A 16181-nucleotide genomic window follows, 5' to 3' on the forward strand; every position below is an offset into this window, starting at 1 on the left:
ATTTTTGCTCTCTTCTATACCTATTATCCTTAGGTTTGATCTTCTCATTTTGCCCTGGTTTTCCTGGATGATTTGGGTTAGGAGCTTTTTGCATTTACATTTCCTTTGATGGTTGTGTCAATGTTTTCTATGATATCTTCTGCCCCCAAGATTCTCTCTATCTCTTGTATTCTCTTGGTGATGTTTGTGTCTGCGATCTCTTTCCCAGGCTTTCTCTCTCCAGGGTTCTCTCCCTTTGTGATTTCTTTATTGTTTCTATTTCCATTTTTAGATACTGTGTGGTTTTGTTCAATTCCTTCACCTGTTTGGTTGTGTTTTCCTGTAATTCTTTAAGGGATTTTTGTGTTTAGTCTTTTTTTTTTAAAATGTATTTATTTATTATATATAAGTACACTGTAGCTGTCTTCAGACACACCAGAAGAGGACATCAGATCTCATTACAGATGGTTGTGAGCCACCATGTGGTTTCTGGGATTTGAACTCAGGACCTCTGGAAAAGCAGTCGGGTGCTCTTAGCCGTTGAGCCATCTCTCCAGCCCTTGTGTTTACTCTTAAGGGCTTCTTCTTGTTTACCTGTGTTTTCCTGTATTTCTTTAATGGAGTTATTTGTTTTCTTCTAAAAGTCCTCTACCATCATCATGAGATGTGAATTTTAAATCCAAATCTTGCTTTTCCAGTGTGTTGGCGGATCCAGGACTTGCTGTGATGGAAGAACGAGGTTCTGATGACGTCAGGTGGCCTGGTTTCCTTTGCTTACATTCTTTTACTTGCCTCTCACCATCGTGTTACGTCTGGTGTTAGCTGGTCTTGCTGTCTCTGACAGTGGCTTGACTCTTCTGTCAGCCTATCTGTCAGTACTCCTGGGAGACCTGGTCTCTCCAGGTGACATCTGGGTACAGAGAGCTGTGGCACAGGATCAGCTCTGGGTGAAGATGAAACCTGGGAGGCTGTATATTTCCTTTATTATGTTTAGGTATGTGCTGTGAATTCCTGATCTTTCCAAGACTTTTAACATGAAGGGGTGTTGTATTTTATCAAAGACTTTTTCCAACATCTGATGGAATGATCATGTGATTTTTTTCTTCTTTGAGTTTGTTTATATAGTGGATTACATTGGTGAATTTCCTTATATTGGATCATACCTGCATCTCTGGGATGCATCCTGCTTGCTCATGATGAATGAACATTTTGATGTGTTCTTTGGATTCGGTTTGCAAGAATTGTATTGAGTATTTTTGCATCAATGTTCATAAACAAATTGGTCTGAAGTTCTCTTTCATTGTTGGGTCTTTATGTGGTTTAGGTATAAGCGTAATTGTGGCTTCATAGAATGAATTGGGTAGTGTTCCTTCCGTTTTAATTTGTGGAATAATTTGAGAAGTATTGATATTAGATCTTTGAAGATCTGATAGAATTCTGCACTAAAACCATCTGTCCTGCCCTGGCCTTATTTTGGTTGGGGGACTTTTAATGACTGCTTCTATTTCCTTATAGGTAATGGAACTCTTAAGATAGTTAATTTGCTCCTGATTTAACTCTGATACCTGGTATCTGTTTTGAAAGTCATCCATTTCATCTAGATTTTCCAGTTTTGTTAAGTAGAGGCTTTTGCAGTAGGAGCTGGTGATTTTTAAAATTTCCCCAGTTTCTGTTGTTATGTCTCCTTCTCATTTCTGATTTTGTTCATTTGGATACTGTCTCTGGGCCCTTTAATTAGTTTGTCTAAGGGTTTATCTATCTTGTTGACTTACTCAAAGGACCCGCTCTTAGTTTTGTTGATTCTTTGTATTGTTCTCTTTGTTTCTAATTTGTTCATTTTGGCTCTGAGTTTGATTATTTCCTACCATCTACTCCTCTTGGAGTTATTTGTTTCTTTTTGTTCTAGAGTTTTCTGATATGCTGTTAAGTTGCTAGTATAGGATCTCTGCAATTTCTTTATGAAGGTACTCAGTGCTATAAAGTTTTCTCTTAGGACTGCTTGCATTGTGGCCCAAAAGTTTTGATATACTGTGCCTTCATTTTTATCAAATTCCAGAGAGTCTTTCTTTTTTTCTTATTTCTTCCCTGACCAAATTATCATTGAGGAGAGAGTTATTCCGTTTCCATAAGTATGTGGGCTTTCTGATATTTCTATTGTTATTGAAAACCAGTTTTAGTCTGTGGTGATCTGATAAACTGCATGGGATCATTTCAATCTTCTTGTATTTGTTGAGGCTTGTTTTTTTTGCCTGATTATATGGTTGATTTTTGAGAAGGTACCATGAGGTGCTAAGGAGAAGGTATATTCTTTTGTTTTAGCTTGAAACGTTCTGTAGATTATCTGTTAAATCCATTTTGTTCATAACTTATATTAGTTTCACTGTGCTTCTGTTTGGTTTCTGTTTCCATGATGTGTCCATTGATGAGAGTGGGGTGCTAAAGTCTCCCACTATTATTGTATGAGTATCAAGGTATGTTTTGAGTTTTAGTAATGTCTCTTTTACAAATGTAGGTGCCCTTGACTTTGGGACATAGATATTCAGAATTGAGACTTCATCCTGGTGGATATTCGCTTTGACACACATAAAGTGTCCTTTCCCATCTCTTTTGATAACTTTTGGTTGAAAATCTATTTTATTGGATAGTAAAATGGCTACTCTGCCCTGTTTTTGGGGACAATTTGCTTGGAAAATATTTTTCGAGCCCTAAAATCTGAGGTATTTGTCACTGATGTGTGTTTGTTGTATGAAAACAAAATGTTGGGTCCTGTTTACTTATCCAGTCTGCTAGCCTATATCTGTTTATTAGGGAATTGAGTCCATTGATATGGAGAAATATTAAAGACCAATGATTGTTTGTTCCTGTTATTTTTCTTGTTAGTGGTGGTGTCATGTATGTTTGTGTAGTTCTCTTCTTTTGGGTTTGTTGTGAGACGATTAATTTCTTGGGTTTTCTTGGGTGCAATTTCCCTCCTTGTTTTGGAGTTTTCCTTCTATTATCTTCTATCTTGGTGGGAAATCGTTTAAACTTGGTTTTATCATGGAATATCTTGGTTTCTCCATCTTTGGTGATTGAGAATTTTGCTGGGTTGACATTTGTGTTCTTTTAGGGTCTGGGTGACATCTGTCCAATATCTTCTGCTAATAGAGTGTCTTTTAAGAACTCTGGTGTAATTCTGATAATTCTGAATTTTGTGTTACTTGGCCTTTTCCTCTTACCACTTTAAAAATTCTTTGTTCTATGTATTTAGGGTTTTGATTATATGATGGGAGAAATTTGTTTTCTGGTCCATTTATTTGGTGTTTAGTAGGCTTTTCGTTAATGTATGACCATCTCTTTCTTTAGATTAGGAAAGTTTTCTTTTATGATTTTGTTGAAGATGTCTCCTGAATTTCTTGCATGTTTTGGGTTAGGAGCTTTTTGAAAACTTTGTATTTTATTTTTGACTATTGTATTCTTCTATGGTATTTTTCTACCTGAGATTCTCTCTTCTATCTCTTGTATTCTGTTGGTGATGCTTACAATTTGTAACTCCTGCTCTCTTTCCTAGGTTTGCCTCCCTTTGTGACTTCTTTTTTGTTTCTATCTCCATTTTTAGATCCTAGATGGTTTTGTTCAATTCCTTCACATATTTGCTTTTGTTTTCCTTTATTTCTTTAAGGGATTTGTGTGTTTTCTCTTTAAGGGCTCCTACCTGTTTACCTGTGTCCTCCTGTATTTCTTTAAGGGTGTTATTTATGTCCTGTTTAAGGTCCTCTATCATCTTCACAAGATGAGATTTTAGGTCAGAATCTTGCTTTTCAGGTGTGTTTGGGAATCCAGGACTTACTATGGTAGAAGAGCTGGGTTCTGATATTGCCAAGTGGCAGTGGCTTCTGTTGCTTATGTTTTCGTGCTTGCCACTCACCATCTGTTTATCTCAGGTGTTAACTGGTCTTGCTGTCTCTGACTGGATTCTGTTTCCCCTGTGAGCCTGGTTATGATGGACCTCCTTGAATAAGGCTGTCTCCGTGAACATGGTTATGATGGCCCTTCTGGGAGTTGAGCTGTCTCAGGGTGTGTATGTGGGGGTGTAGGGGCTGGAGCATCTGATCCCCAATCTGCTCCCAGGCTCAGTTGTGGACTGGAAGGATGTGTCTTCCACAAGGTGGATAACTTGGGTGTCCATTGGGTCCTGTGGGGGTCCCGGTTATGCCAGGTATTGGTTTGGGGATGTCTCCCCTGTGAGCCTGGTTGTGACAAACCTCCTAGGAGTCAAGCTGTCTCTGGCTGTCTGAAGTGCCAGGTCTGTCCTGGGCCTGAATTTCTTTATAAAGTTTCTATGACTTCATCAGTAAATTACAATTTTAATGACAGTATGCTAACTACTGCATTGATATCCAACAATTTTCTAATACGCTCTTTGTCTTTGCGTATTTAGGCTGAGTATGAGACAGATGTTTGTAAATTTTAGCAAGGATAATGATTACACAGAGAGCAAGGCCAAGAATTTGAAAAAGAGTAGGAGGGACATGAAAGGAATTGAAAGGGATGAGAGGGATGTGGAAACCCAGTTTTCCAAATGCAAAATTTGAAAAAGAGATTGTTGTATCCTATGTATGCACACAGACACAAACACACATGCATATGCACATGCGTGCACACAGAGACATTTAATCTTGACTCAACATAGTTGGAAAAGATCAAAGAATTTCTATTTCATACACCTTCCCAAGAGATACAGGCAATTAGTACCAAAGACTTCAATTGATCTAAGGCTTTCTGTCATTATGAGACACTTACTTATCTTTCTCTTTATTACTAGTCTCTATCTAGAAACAATTCCCCCAGTATAAAACTGCTCATAACCTTTCTCATCATAAGAATTCTGAAGTGACAATCAAAAAGTTAGGTCTTGTTTCATTAGTTATTGGTTATGCATTCTTCTTAAGATGCATTGTAAAGAGGTTATGTCTGAATTTGATTTTGTTCACTGCAACCAAATGAAAGTTTAAGACATCAAAAGAACTTTACATTGAATTCTCTTTAGAGTACAACTGATTGACATTCAAACGTCCCTTTAATGTTTGATGTTCACTACTTAGAGTAGTTTCTCGTTCCAGGCTAAGTGACAGGCCAGAAGAAGGCAACATAGCCCAACTACATTGACCAACATCCCAAGAGTTCTGACACTGAACTGTGGTGAAAAGGGAGAGATAAAGCAAGATATATCAAATGCATCATCCCAGGTGAATTGTAGTCCTGGGAGAGGACAGATGTACTGTTTTCCTGAAACCTTACCCTGCTTAGGTAAGGGAACAGAGCTGTTTAAGCTATAGGAATTGAAAACTCTGGAAGGAGAAAAACTGATAGAGTAACAGAAAGTTCAAAAAAGGATGGAAGCCATATTGCACTTGCACAAAGGAAGTTCTATTAGTTCAGAGGCAAGGGGAAAGCAAAAGTAGATGTGGAAAGTGAAATCAAGCCCACTGTTTTATTGGGGGGGGGGTTGCACATAACATCAGTGCATTTTCTGACATCTGGACTAGAACAGATAATATATAAATAATATTTTCTTGAAAACCTGGAGGGATGTTTACTACTTCCAAAGATGTGCTACATATTATGTCCCTTGCACCAACCTCAGGAGGGAATTTACCCTTGATCTTGGCATTCTCAATGATCAGCTTCCCCTGAGCACTTGGATATTGCCTTACATCTTCCCTTTATGATTCCCTAAGTTTAACATCAAGCTTGTGTTGTTAGGAGCAAGTGAACCAGAGCCACTCATAGACTGCCATTGGTTTTGGAAGCACTGGTCTGAAGAACATTTGTGTTTATTTCAGTTGCACTCCATTGATAAGGATTTGTGGGTAGGGACATAGTTATGATGGTTATCTCTTTGCCTTTTCTCTGGAGCAACATTGTACATTACTGTGTATCTTCCTTTAACACATGTGTTATTCTTATACTGCCTAACTGTACCTTAAAATCCCCCTTAAACCTCAAATTTTAGTTTTCTCATTTTGGAGCAAGCTGGGAATTTACTGTGACCTCTGTGAAATAAATCACCCTTCCTTAAGAGATTGATTCTTTTATAATAAACAAAAAATTTTAATCTCCTGTTGTCAGCCTCAAGTTTTTTCTAGAAAAGATCTAGAATTTTCTATGTCCCTGCCTCTGAGAGAGAGAGGGGGAGAGAGAGAGAGAGAGAGAGAGAGAGAGAGAGAGAGAGAGAGAGAGAGAGAAATAAAATATTCCTGTTTCTATAGATACATCAGCTTTCTTCTTAGAAGCCCAAAGCCACATGGGTCCTATTCCCCTATTGTCTCCATCCACAGACAAATTGACGCCTAAAGATTATCCTCACTGCTGCCAGGAATACATTTGGGGGAAAAAACAATCTACACCTTCCTATCCTATGTATTACCTGCCCTCTCTGTCCTCTAGACAAGGCAGGGCCCAGCCCCGTGCACATTCACCCAGCCTCTTCTGTGCTGGACAAAGGTTCCTGAAAATGGCTGGGGAGTGTCCATCCTCATGAGCATGCCCCAGAAGGTGAGCTGCACGCACTTCCCAAAAGCTGGTCACAGTGGGGGTGAAATGTCAAAACAGAAATCGCTATGCATAGATAATAGACTGGGGCCCCTGAAAGAGGAGGTGGTGCGCCCAGAAACATGATTACTAAGGTTATTGGGAGCCTGGAGAAATAGTAGGATGCAGAACAATCCTTAGTGTGGGAGGATCAGAGACTTGAAAGAAAAATAAGCATAAGATGGAGATAAAGCCAGAGAATGACCTGGGCTATTCAGGGGCATCGTCACTGAGAGCAGAAGAGCTTGGGCTGAAAGCACACCATATCAAACAATTTAGATACCAGACAAATGACATGAATTTGGAAGCCATGAACTTTGGAAATTTGGACATTATTAATAGCATCATGCAAATTTGAGTAATGGGACATTCATGAGCAATCACGATGTGGTCATTTGCACAAACTGAAAGGCAAGGAATGGTGATCACACTGCCCCATAAGCCTTGTGTGGCTGGCCAGCCTGGACTCTGTCTTGGAGCCAGAGCCTAGCATCTCTCTTCTCTGTGTACACCTAACTCCTTTTGCCACCTGGAGAAGATACATATCAAATATTTATGCAATATTTGTAATATTATGTAATAAATAATGTATGTAATAAAGAACAAATTAAATACCTATGGATTGGATTGGAGGAGAGTAAGGCAACAAAACTCATTGGCAGATCGCAGCGTGTCTCACCGAAAGCCTTTTTTAATCATAATATATTCATTCTCTTTGTCGAGATGATTACACTTGCTCAAATTTATAGTTTCTTTTACAAAAGATTTTCATTTACATGCGCACACAGACGAGCCCCTCACACATCAGTAAGTGTGGAAACGGACCAGTTTATTCTCCCCTGTTAACTGACAGCATTCACAGCCACTTTATTGTGTAAAATAATGTTGTCTCTTCCTCCCTTTATCTTGCTTGTGTCTGACCTTCCATTAAAAGTTGCTTAGGAACTGCTGGGTGAATGGTGAGGGGTGCTACTCACTGACATCTTCCTTTTGTGACTTCTCAGCTATTCTGTCAGCCCATTGCCTTTCCAGAGGCGTTTTAAGGCTTCTTTTCATCTCCTTTCAACAGGCAACACTAAAGCCCAACATTCCCCCTGCATTGAAAGGAAGCATCCGCTGTGCCTGCAGCTTCCCCCCACACAACAAGCTTCCACGCACCTGCCAGCTGAGCCGGGTAGATTAACAGGGCTTCCACAAGCTTTTGATTTTTTTTTAAACGGCTTTCTGCACTGTGCTAACCAAGTCATGAAGTCGCTTTTCTTCTCTTTTCTTTTTCCTTTTAATGCTGAAAATACAAAGTTTGTAGGGCTTGCTGAAATCAGCCGAAGTTGGGTGGAGGATATAGCCCTGGGTCTTCCTTCCACAAACAACAGAAATTGATCCGAACTATCAAGCAAAGGTCACCAAGATACAATTCTAAACCAGAATTCTCCATATGTAAAAAGTTGGGCTCCCGGTATACATAACCCGTCATTTCTCTAGGCCTCTCTCATCTCAGCATCTTCACTGATAGGATTAAAGCATACACAGGGGTAGGCAAGTTGAGCAGTAGGGATCTGGGTATCTGAAGGTTATGAACGAATCAAAAGTAAAAGCATATGAACCTAATGAATTACATTTATTCAAAATGACTGCATTCCATAATAATGCTAAGAAGTAATTAAACAAAAGTGTCAAAAATGTCTTTCCTACTTTATTATTTTTCTGTATGAGTAAAACTGAAAATTTGAGGCTAAAAAGTTTACTTTTCATTTTACTGCCATATAATTTTCAGTTAATTATCAAAAGAGGAGGTTTCAGAATCTGTCTGACTATATGAATGAGCATTGTCAAACCCCGATTTTATTTTTTACTTTGATTATTATATAAACTGTCTCTGGGAAGCCAGGTTTGGCAGTTCGCACTCATGAAGTAAAGGCAGGGAGATTGCTACTAGCTACAACCCCACCAGGACTGCAGCAAGAGTCTTCCTTTGGAAAGAAAAAGGAATGCCTCTTGTCGGGTACCAGTATTCTACAATTCTGTTTTATACTGATGTCTACCATTCTGTCAGATTGAGGCTACTACTCAATGTTGAAAACCGAAAAGAACTGGAAACGTAAGTTTCAAAAACTGGAAGACTGTATATATCACTGTCTGGAACGACTTTTCTAAAACCCCTGCGATATACATACTCGTTCACCTCTCACATCTTTTAATCATATCCGGGCCAGCCACACAGCAAGACGTCCTAAGGGCCCACAGCCTCGGAAGGTGAGCTCAGCTGTGCAGAGCAACCCCTTGGATTCAGATTTCCAGTGCTTTCAGGGCATCCTATGTTTTCCAACATTCTTACTGAAAAAGAGAAGCTAACAGCTCTTCATTAAGCACCTACCACAGGGCAGGCGTTTGCCTGAGTACTGTCCCTTAATCCTCATGTTGCCCTATGAGAAAAGCGGCTTTATTGCAGCTGAAAGATCCCACGCAGAGAGACCCTTACTCAAGTCTTGGGAAATCGCGGACCCCAGACACAGAGAGACCATTTTGGATGTAATAAGCAAAGGCGAGGTTTATTACGGAGACCTATTACAGAGATCTCCGGGCCGACACGTATCCCGCGCAGGAGACAGAGGTGTCGACCCCGAGAGGCTGGGAAAAAGAGTATTTAAAGGCAGAGGCTGTGAGCACCAGGGGATGGGGGATGTCAAAGGGGAATGCACCACAAGTTACAGGATTGTTTTATGGCTCCAGGAGATAAGGGGACGCCAGAAGGTTTTATGGCCCCCTGGTTCCTGGAACAGAGCTACTAAATCAGGAGAAGGGTAGGGTCTTCAGGTCCTCATTATTTTTAAACGTTTGTCAAAACTGATGGAGCATTTGTATTTGAAACACCTCTGGTTAGGCTTGGGCTGCCCGGTTTCCTGGAATGCTCTCTGTAGGACACAATGGCTGAAAAGCACAAGTAGGGGCTTATCAGGGTCTGGAGGACATCTGGTTAAAGTATGACTCTGAGTAAGCTGGGGGGACGTCTTTGGATGGTTTATGGGTCAGTCCTCGATAGCCTGAGCTGGTTCTTGCATTCCTTTTCTTTATCTTTATGGCCTGCTATTCCTGGCGGCAGGGCTTAGCCCTGAGTTTGTGGCTTTTGGGGCTAACTCTTTTAATTTTATATTTTTAAACCTAGAATTCGTATAATTTTCTTTTCATTCCCGTCTTCTCCTACTAAATAATTCTAATCTTAGAATTTTGATATCAAGTCTTATTTGGTCTCACCAGTTGTCCTAACTGACTGGTACTGTTGTCTCAGGACCATCAACCGCACAGCACCCACTCAATTTTTAACAAAAGCAATTAACCTGTTTGTCACGCAGGAGCCAAAAACTAAAACCAAGAAAATTATTAATAATGGCCCAGCTGTAGCAGAGAGTAGGGTAGTCATCCAGGGAGATCTACTAAACTAGCTCTCGAACTATCTCTGATGTGTTTTTCTGTCTGTCTGTCTTTTGTCTAACCTTTTTTTTAAGTTTATTTATGGAGTCTTTAATTACTCCTGAATGGTCTGTATAGAAGCAACATTTTTCTTTTAGTGTAGCACACAGATTCCTTCTTTAAGGAATATCAGGTCTGATCTTTTCTTATTTTGAAGGACTACCTCTGAGAGGGAAGTTAGGTATTCTTGGAGGTCAGCTAAAAAGTCTTTTACTCTTTTTATATCTGAGTCAATGGCAGTTCTGAATTCTCTATAAGCCTTGTATTGTAGGGCAACAGCAGATGTCCTTGTGCTGCCCTTGTAGCACCTAGATAGCCCTAGCCCTAAGTAATTTTCAACTCCTTTTTTTTGTCTCTTACTAAGTCTTTAGCATCAGGATTCCAATCTGGACACTATCTGAACCTATACACCAAGGTCATGACTGTCTTTCAGAACTTTTAAACTTATATAGGTTGTGATCCCTGAGGCACAGTCCCAAGAAGTGTTAGGAGTACTAACATATGTAATGTTACATTATTTGTAATAGAAATCAAGCCTATCCCCACACCTATCTCGATGGAACCCAGGACAAACATGACTGAATTTCTCTCTAGGTCCCAGCTCTCAGCCCTAACAGCTAGTACACGGCTGGTGAGGGCTGAGAATTGACGGCTGTCAGGGTGGTCAGCAGCACCAGGTATGGTCCTTTCCAGCGAGGATCGAGTGTCTGGGCTCAGTGTAGCTGTTTCCGACCTGGAACTGATGGGATGTCTCAGGGGTCTCCGGGGCATAGGCTGCTGTCAGCTGTGAGCAGATTTCTTTCTGTATCACCTGTAGGTCTTTTAGCCTGGCACACAAATCATTATTACTATGACATGTTGGTTCAGTAACATCATCTAATACAGTCAGAGGAGCTGAGGCCCCATATAAGATCTCAAAGGGGGTAAGGCTGAATTTGGAAGGGGTATTTCTTGCTCTGAAGAGAGCAGGAGGGAAGGAGTGTCACCCAGTCTGTGCCAGTCTCCATGGTCAATTTGTTTAGGGTCTCTTTTAGAGTTCTGTTTATTTACTCTACCTGTCTTGAACTTTGAGGTCTGTAAATATAATGTAATTTCCAATCGACCTCTAAATATTTGGCCACACCCTGGCTTACCTTGGCAACGAAAGTAGGACCGTTGTCTGACCAGATTACCTTGGGCATTCCAGACCTGGGGAAGATTTCTTTCAGTATCTTCTTGATGATTGCAGAGGCCGTCTCTCGTTTGGTGAGGAAAGCTTCTGTCTATTTCTGAAAAAGTATCTACAAGCACTAGGAGATTATATTTTTCTGGTTTTATCTCAGTGAAGTTCACTTCGACTTTTCGTTAAACTCTCTAGGTCTCTTTGTCCTGTTTGTTAAGCATTTATTTATTGACGTATTTTATACTTTTTTATTGTCTCTCTTGGCTAAAATCTTAAAGTCTATTATATATATTTTAACTATTTGGACAAACTTCTTATCTCTTAAATGAGTCTATTTTTTTATTTGGCAAAGTGAGTCTTTTCTTTGTTCTCTGGGGAGTATAGCTTCCCCTCAAGTGTGCCATTGTCCTTTATCTTTTAAGCAATTTGGGCCTTTTCTAAGTGAGGCCATCCCTTAGTCCGATCCTAGTTCTCAGTGGCTGTTTCTTGTAGGCCTGTAACCAGGATAGGCTCCTGCATAGCCATTTCCCGAGCCACTTTATCTGTTTTGTTATTGTCCCATGTCACTGAATCACTTCCCTCCTGATATCCTGAGCAATGAATAGTACTCACAGTTGTTGGCTTCATCAGGGCATCTAAGAGATGGCAAAGATATCTGTGGCGCTGATGTGCTGGGGGGGTAGAGGTTCAGCCATCCCAGATGACATTGTGTTTTCCACCATGGCAGCACCCACTTATCTCTGACCTTTATTCATGAAGAGAACTGTTCCCGTCTGTGGACAAGGTCCTCGGCTTTCAGCAGGGGTCAATCAGCCAGTCGCACAGGTCTTTCCTCCACCCATGTGCTTCTGTCAGTGTTTGACACTCGTGCTGTGGTGGCTCCAGGTCTTTAGGCGTCTGAAGAGAGCAGGCAGAAGTGAGGGCCTTCCATCCATCTCTGGAACACTTTTTCTGGCCTCTAGTAGGATTCTGTCTTTCCTCGGTGGTAAAGAAGACCTGTAACAGTTACTAACAAGCATCTCAAATGGGATGGTGAGAAAACAAGAGAATCTTGAGAATAGAGGTCCACTGAAGAGGGCAAATAGCATTTAGTCACACAGCTAAGCCAGGAGGCTTTCTTGGGACAAAAAGACCTTGTGTCTGTGAAACAGAAAAGTGAGCAGAGGGGCAGTCTATCTGTTACCGGTTGTCTCTCTGGACTTAGATTTTCCCTTAAGGAGTACCTTCCTTTAGTGTCAGCTCAGTGGCTTTATCACTCAAGAGACCCATCCTCTAAATGGCACTAGGCTTTCAGTAACAACTAATAATAAAAGGATGGAGAGACGATAGAACCTGAGTGTTAGATACTAAGCAGCTGACAAAAGAATTGTAACCAGTTCACCTGGGGCTTCTTGTCTCTTATATCTAATAAAGAGATTGTTAATACTATAGTACCAACCTTTAATAAAAAAACTATAGCTCTCTCCATGTCTCTGAATATCAGGACTGTAGTAGTAGTCCTTTACCAAACTGTCTCAGTGGGCTAAGGGCCCATGGAAACGAAAACATTAATCCTGACCTCGGCCACAGCCAAAGCCTGAATTCTAAATTCAAACTGGCAAAACAAAACAAAGTTCTTTACAGTTTGTTGTAGATTCTTTGAAACTATTTTAGGGGCTTCTCTGCCCCCCAACCTGGGACATTTCTACCACAGGGGCAGGAACTGGCTGCTGTGGGGATAGGATCAAAGGCATTCTCCATGCTAATGATGACCAGTGAGAAAAGTAATTTAATGCTGGAGACTGGCTCCTCTCTTGGAATAGGGCCAGCAGATAAGGCAGGCTCCTTAAAGAACTTCTCTTAATGAGCACCCTCTTTCTGTGAGCAAGAGTTGAAGGTCTGGTCACTAAAAGCAGAAATTCCTTTCTTGTTCTTGTTTTTCTTAGAGTCCTCTCCCACCTCACTTTTAGCCTTTTTAGATCATTCTTCATGTAGCATTTCTAACACAGCCTGTCCCTTTTTTATAGCCTGTTGACAGCATTTCTGATCTTTTAGGCAGCTATGCACTAAGTGTCATACCGGCTGAAACTCCGCCTTTAAGATTCCTTGTTCCCAGGCAAAATTTAAATCTTCCCCAGCTTATCACAGCTGTCTACCGTGAGATTCCCAGAGATAGCGAACCAAGGTGTAGCAATTTACTAAAAAATCTCTCTATAGTGTTTCTTTTTATCTTAAGCCTTTTCCTTTTAAACAGCTCCTGAAGAGCCAGAAAAATTGGGTGAGACTTGAGAAGTCCCCATGCTCGCTGCAGCAGCTCCGCAGCTAATTTCGCTCCCCCCTACTGTGTGCTGCGAGCACAAGCACAGATAAAACACTATGTTTTAAAAATTAACGTTGGCTATCAACCAACACACTGCCACTAGAGCGGGGTCCATAAAATTAAGTTTCTTACTCACTATACTTGTTTCATACCGGAGGCCTAATCTGGGGAACTTTTTTATTTATGAGAGGTTTTGTCCTCAAGGTTTTTGTTAATGTCTGTTTACACAACTGTTAACAGCAGCTAGGCTGATCAAGGGGAGTAAAGGGAGGGGCCTCTCTCCTTGGGGAGGAGGCTCAAGAGAGAAAGACAAAACTCCCTGGCAGAAAACAATTTCTCTCAAGCAAATTATTTTTAACTCTTAACTTAAGCACCAAGAGGACCAAGTAAAACTCTTTGACGAACAAAGCAAACAGTTTCATGATTTTAAACACAGTCATCAGTCCAAGATTTTAAACACAGTCGTCAGTCCAAATTCGAACACAGTCGTCAGTCCAAAATTCAAAAACGAAACAAAAGCCAAAAAGACACTCGACAATACCACAGAAAACAAGCCAGACAAACAAGACCAAGACAAAGCATCTTATAACCAACTTTCACAGATGTCTGGTACCTTCAGTACGTGGCCCAAACTGCAGCTTAACCTTAGCTGCTTTTGGGATGAGATGGACCATCTGATTCCACCTCCCAACAGGATTCCAGAGTGTCCTCTTGTCCTAACGACTAAGCACACTTGTCCGTGCCTATATTTAAATAGGCAGCCGAACTCGACCTCTGACGGAGTGGGATTCCTCGTCCACTCCCGCCTAGGTAAAAGGAGCATTCCATCTCCTTTGTTCCAGAAAACCAGAGTCAGGTCCTCCTGACTGTCCATAGCCGGGCTCTCCCGACTGTTCTCCGCCCGTGGAACGTCTTCCAGGGGCTGCAGCCTTGCGGGCCCGGGGCGTCCCCCCTTCCGCAGCCAGGGGGTCCTCACGGACCACAAAGGCAGCTGCACTGAGTGGGGATACACATCCACTCTCCTACAGGGCAGGAATACACATCCACCCTCTTACCACAGGGCAGGAATACACATCCACCCTCTTAGCACAAGGCAGGAACACCCATCTGCCCTCTTAACACAGGGCAGGAATACCCATCTGCCCTCTTAACACTGACCAGTACTAAGACACACATATATACACACACGGCGGAACCAAAACAGAGACAGACACAGACTGACAATTGCGGCGCCGCTCACACAGAAACACTCAGACAAACATCCAACTCACCTCCAAGGGGTCTTCGGAGTCTGGGGTAGTCGCGCAGATCCCGGACGAGCCCCCATAAATATGAAAGATCCCACGCAGAGAGACCCTTACTCAAGTCTTGGGAAATCGCGGACCCCAGACACAGAGAGACCATTTTGGATGTAATAAGCAAAGGCGAGGTTTATTACGGAGACCTATTACAGAGATCTCCGGGCCGACACGTATCCCGCGCAGGAGACAGAGGTGTCGACCCCGAGAGGCTGGGAAAAAGAGTATTTAAAGGCAGAGGCTGTGAGCACCAGGGGATGGGGGATGTCAAAGGGGAATGCACCACAAGTTACAGGATTGTTTTATGGCTCCAGGAGATAAGGGGACGCCAGAAGGTTTTATGGCCCCCTGGTTCCTGGAACAGAGCTACTAAATCAGGAGAAGGGTAGGGTCTTCAGGTCCTCATTATTTTTAAACGTTTGTCAAAACTGATGGAGCATTTGTATTTGAAACACCTCTGGTTAGGCTTGGGCTGCCCGGTTTCCTGGAATGCTCTCTGTAGGACACAATGGCTGAAAAGCACAAGTAGGGGCTTATCAGGGTCTGGAGGACATCTGGTTAAAGTATGACTCTGAGTAAGCTGGGGGGACGTCTTTGGATGGTTTATGGGTCAGTCCTCGATAGCCTGAGCTGGTTCTTGCATTCCTTTTCTTTATCTTTATGGCCTGCTATTCCTGGCGGCAGGGCTTAGCCCTGAGTTTGTGGCTTTTGGGGCTAACTCTTTTAATTTTATATTTTTAAACCTAGAATTCGTATAATTTTCTTTTCACAGCTTCATAACTTAAGGATAGGTGACTGACCCTGCTCGGTGAGCCTCGCATGAACTATGACCTTGGATCTATTTGCTTGCTAAGCACCTGGGACTTCCACCAAAACCCCACCTAATGAACACCTTGTAACATACTTTTGCTTCTATGGTATTTTCATCTGGTTTATAAAATTTTGAGTTAAATAAATTTTCAACTAGGGGTCTCTTCTTGAATTTACACTTTTTGGACTATATCTTAAGGCCTTTTTATCCTAGAGAGAGTTTTCTTCCATTTTAGTAAGTTTTACATTGTTTTAAAATGTATTTCTAGGGTCATTATAACCTGATTTAAGAACCTTTATAAATAGTATCCTTAACATCTTTAAAACAGGATAGCAAAAGTTTGAGCAGGGCTTAGCTGGCCAGGTTTCCTGCTCCCTGTGGATTTTACTGAAATCACTGAGTAGCATACAATTGGCTGATTGGTCGACATGAGGAGTCCAGGGACAGCTACCCCCAGATCTGGGTCCTCAGACTTGGAAAGCTGGGCTCATGTAGGCTTGCCAACTGAAGCATGGCACTGACCTCTTGCCCATGGTGGACTAGTAGTTATCAGACTCTTAGTCCCAGGGAGAATGTCCCAAGATGGGTAAG

General features: G+C 41.6%; 1 protein-coding gene and 1 long non-coding RNA gene across 7 annotated transcripts in view; both read right to left on the reverse strand.

Moving 5' to 3' along the window:
- The window catches only part of LOC134483923 (glyceraldehyde-3-phosphate dehydrogenase-like), a 470368-nt gene that overhangs the window by 332727 nt on the left and 121460 nt on the right, over positions 1 to 16181 (reverse strand). The gene's annotated exons all lie outside the window — the stretch shown is intronic.
- LOC134483808 (uncharacterized) lies at positions 10487 to 15546 on the reverse strand. 5 transcript variants are annotated; one of them, XR_010060851.1, is made up of 3 exons: positions 14095 to 15546; positions 11928 to 12079; positions 10487 to 11817 (listed from the first exon to the last, which is right to left on the reverse strand). It is a non-coding gene; the product is annotated as an uncharacterized LOC134483808 (long non-coding RNA). The 5 variants fall into 5 exon arrangements; XR_010060852.1 differs by having other exon boundaries at positions 10487 to 10847; positions 11154 to 12079; XR_010060853.1 differs by having other exon boundaries at positions 10487 to 12079; positions 14753 to 15546.

The sequence above is a fragment of the Rattus norvegicus genome, chromosome 20 (assembly GCF_036323735.1).
Source record: "Rattus norvegicus strain BN/NHsdMcwi chromosome 20, GRCr8, whole genome shotgun sequence".
NCBI lineage: Eukaryota > Metazoa > Chordata > Mammalia > Rodentia > Muridae > Rattus > Rattus norvegicus.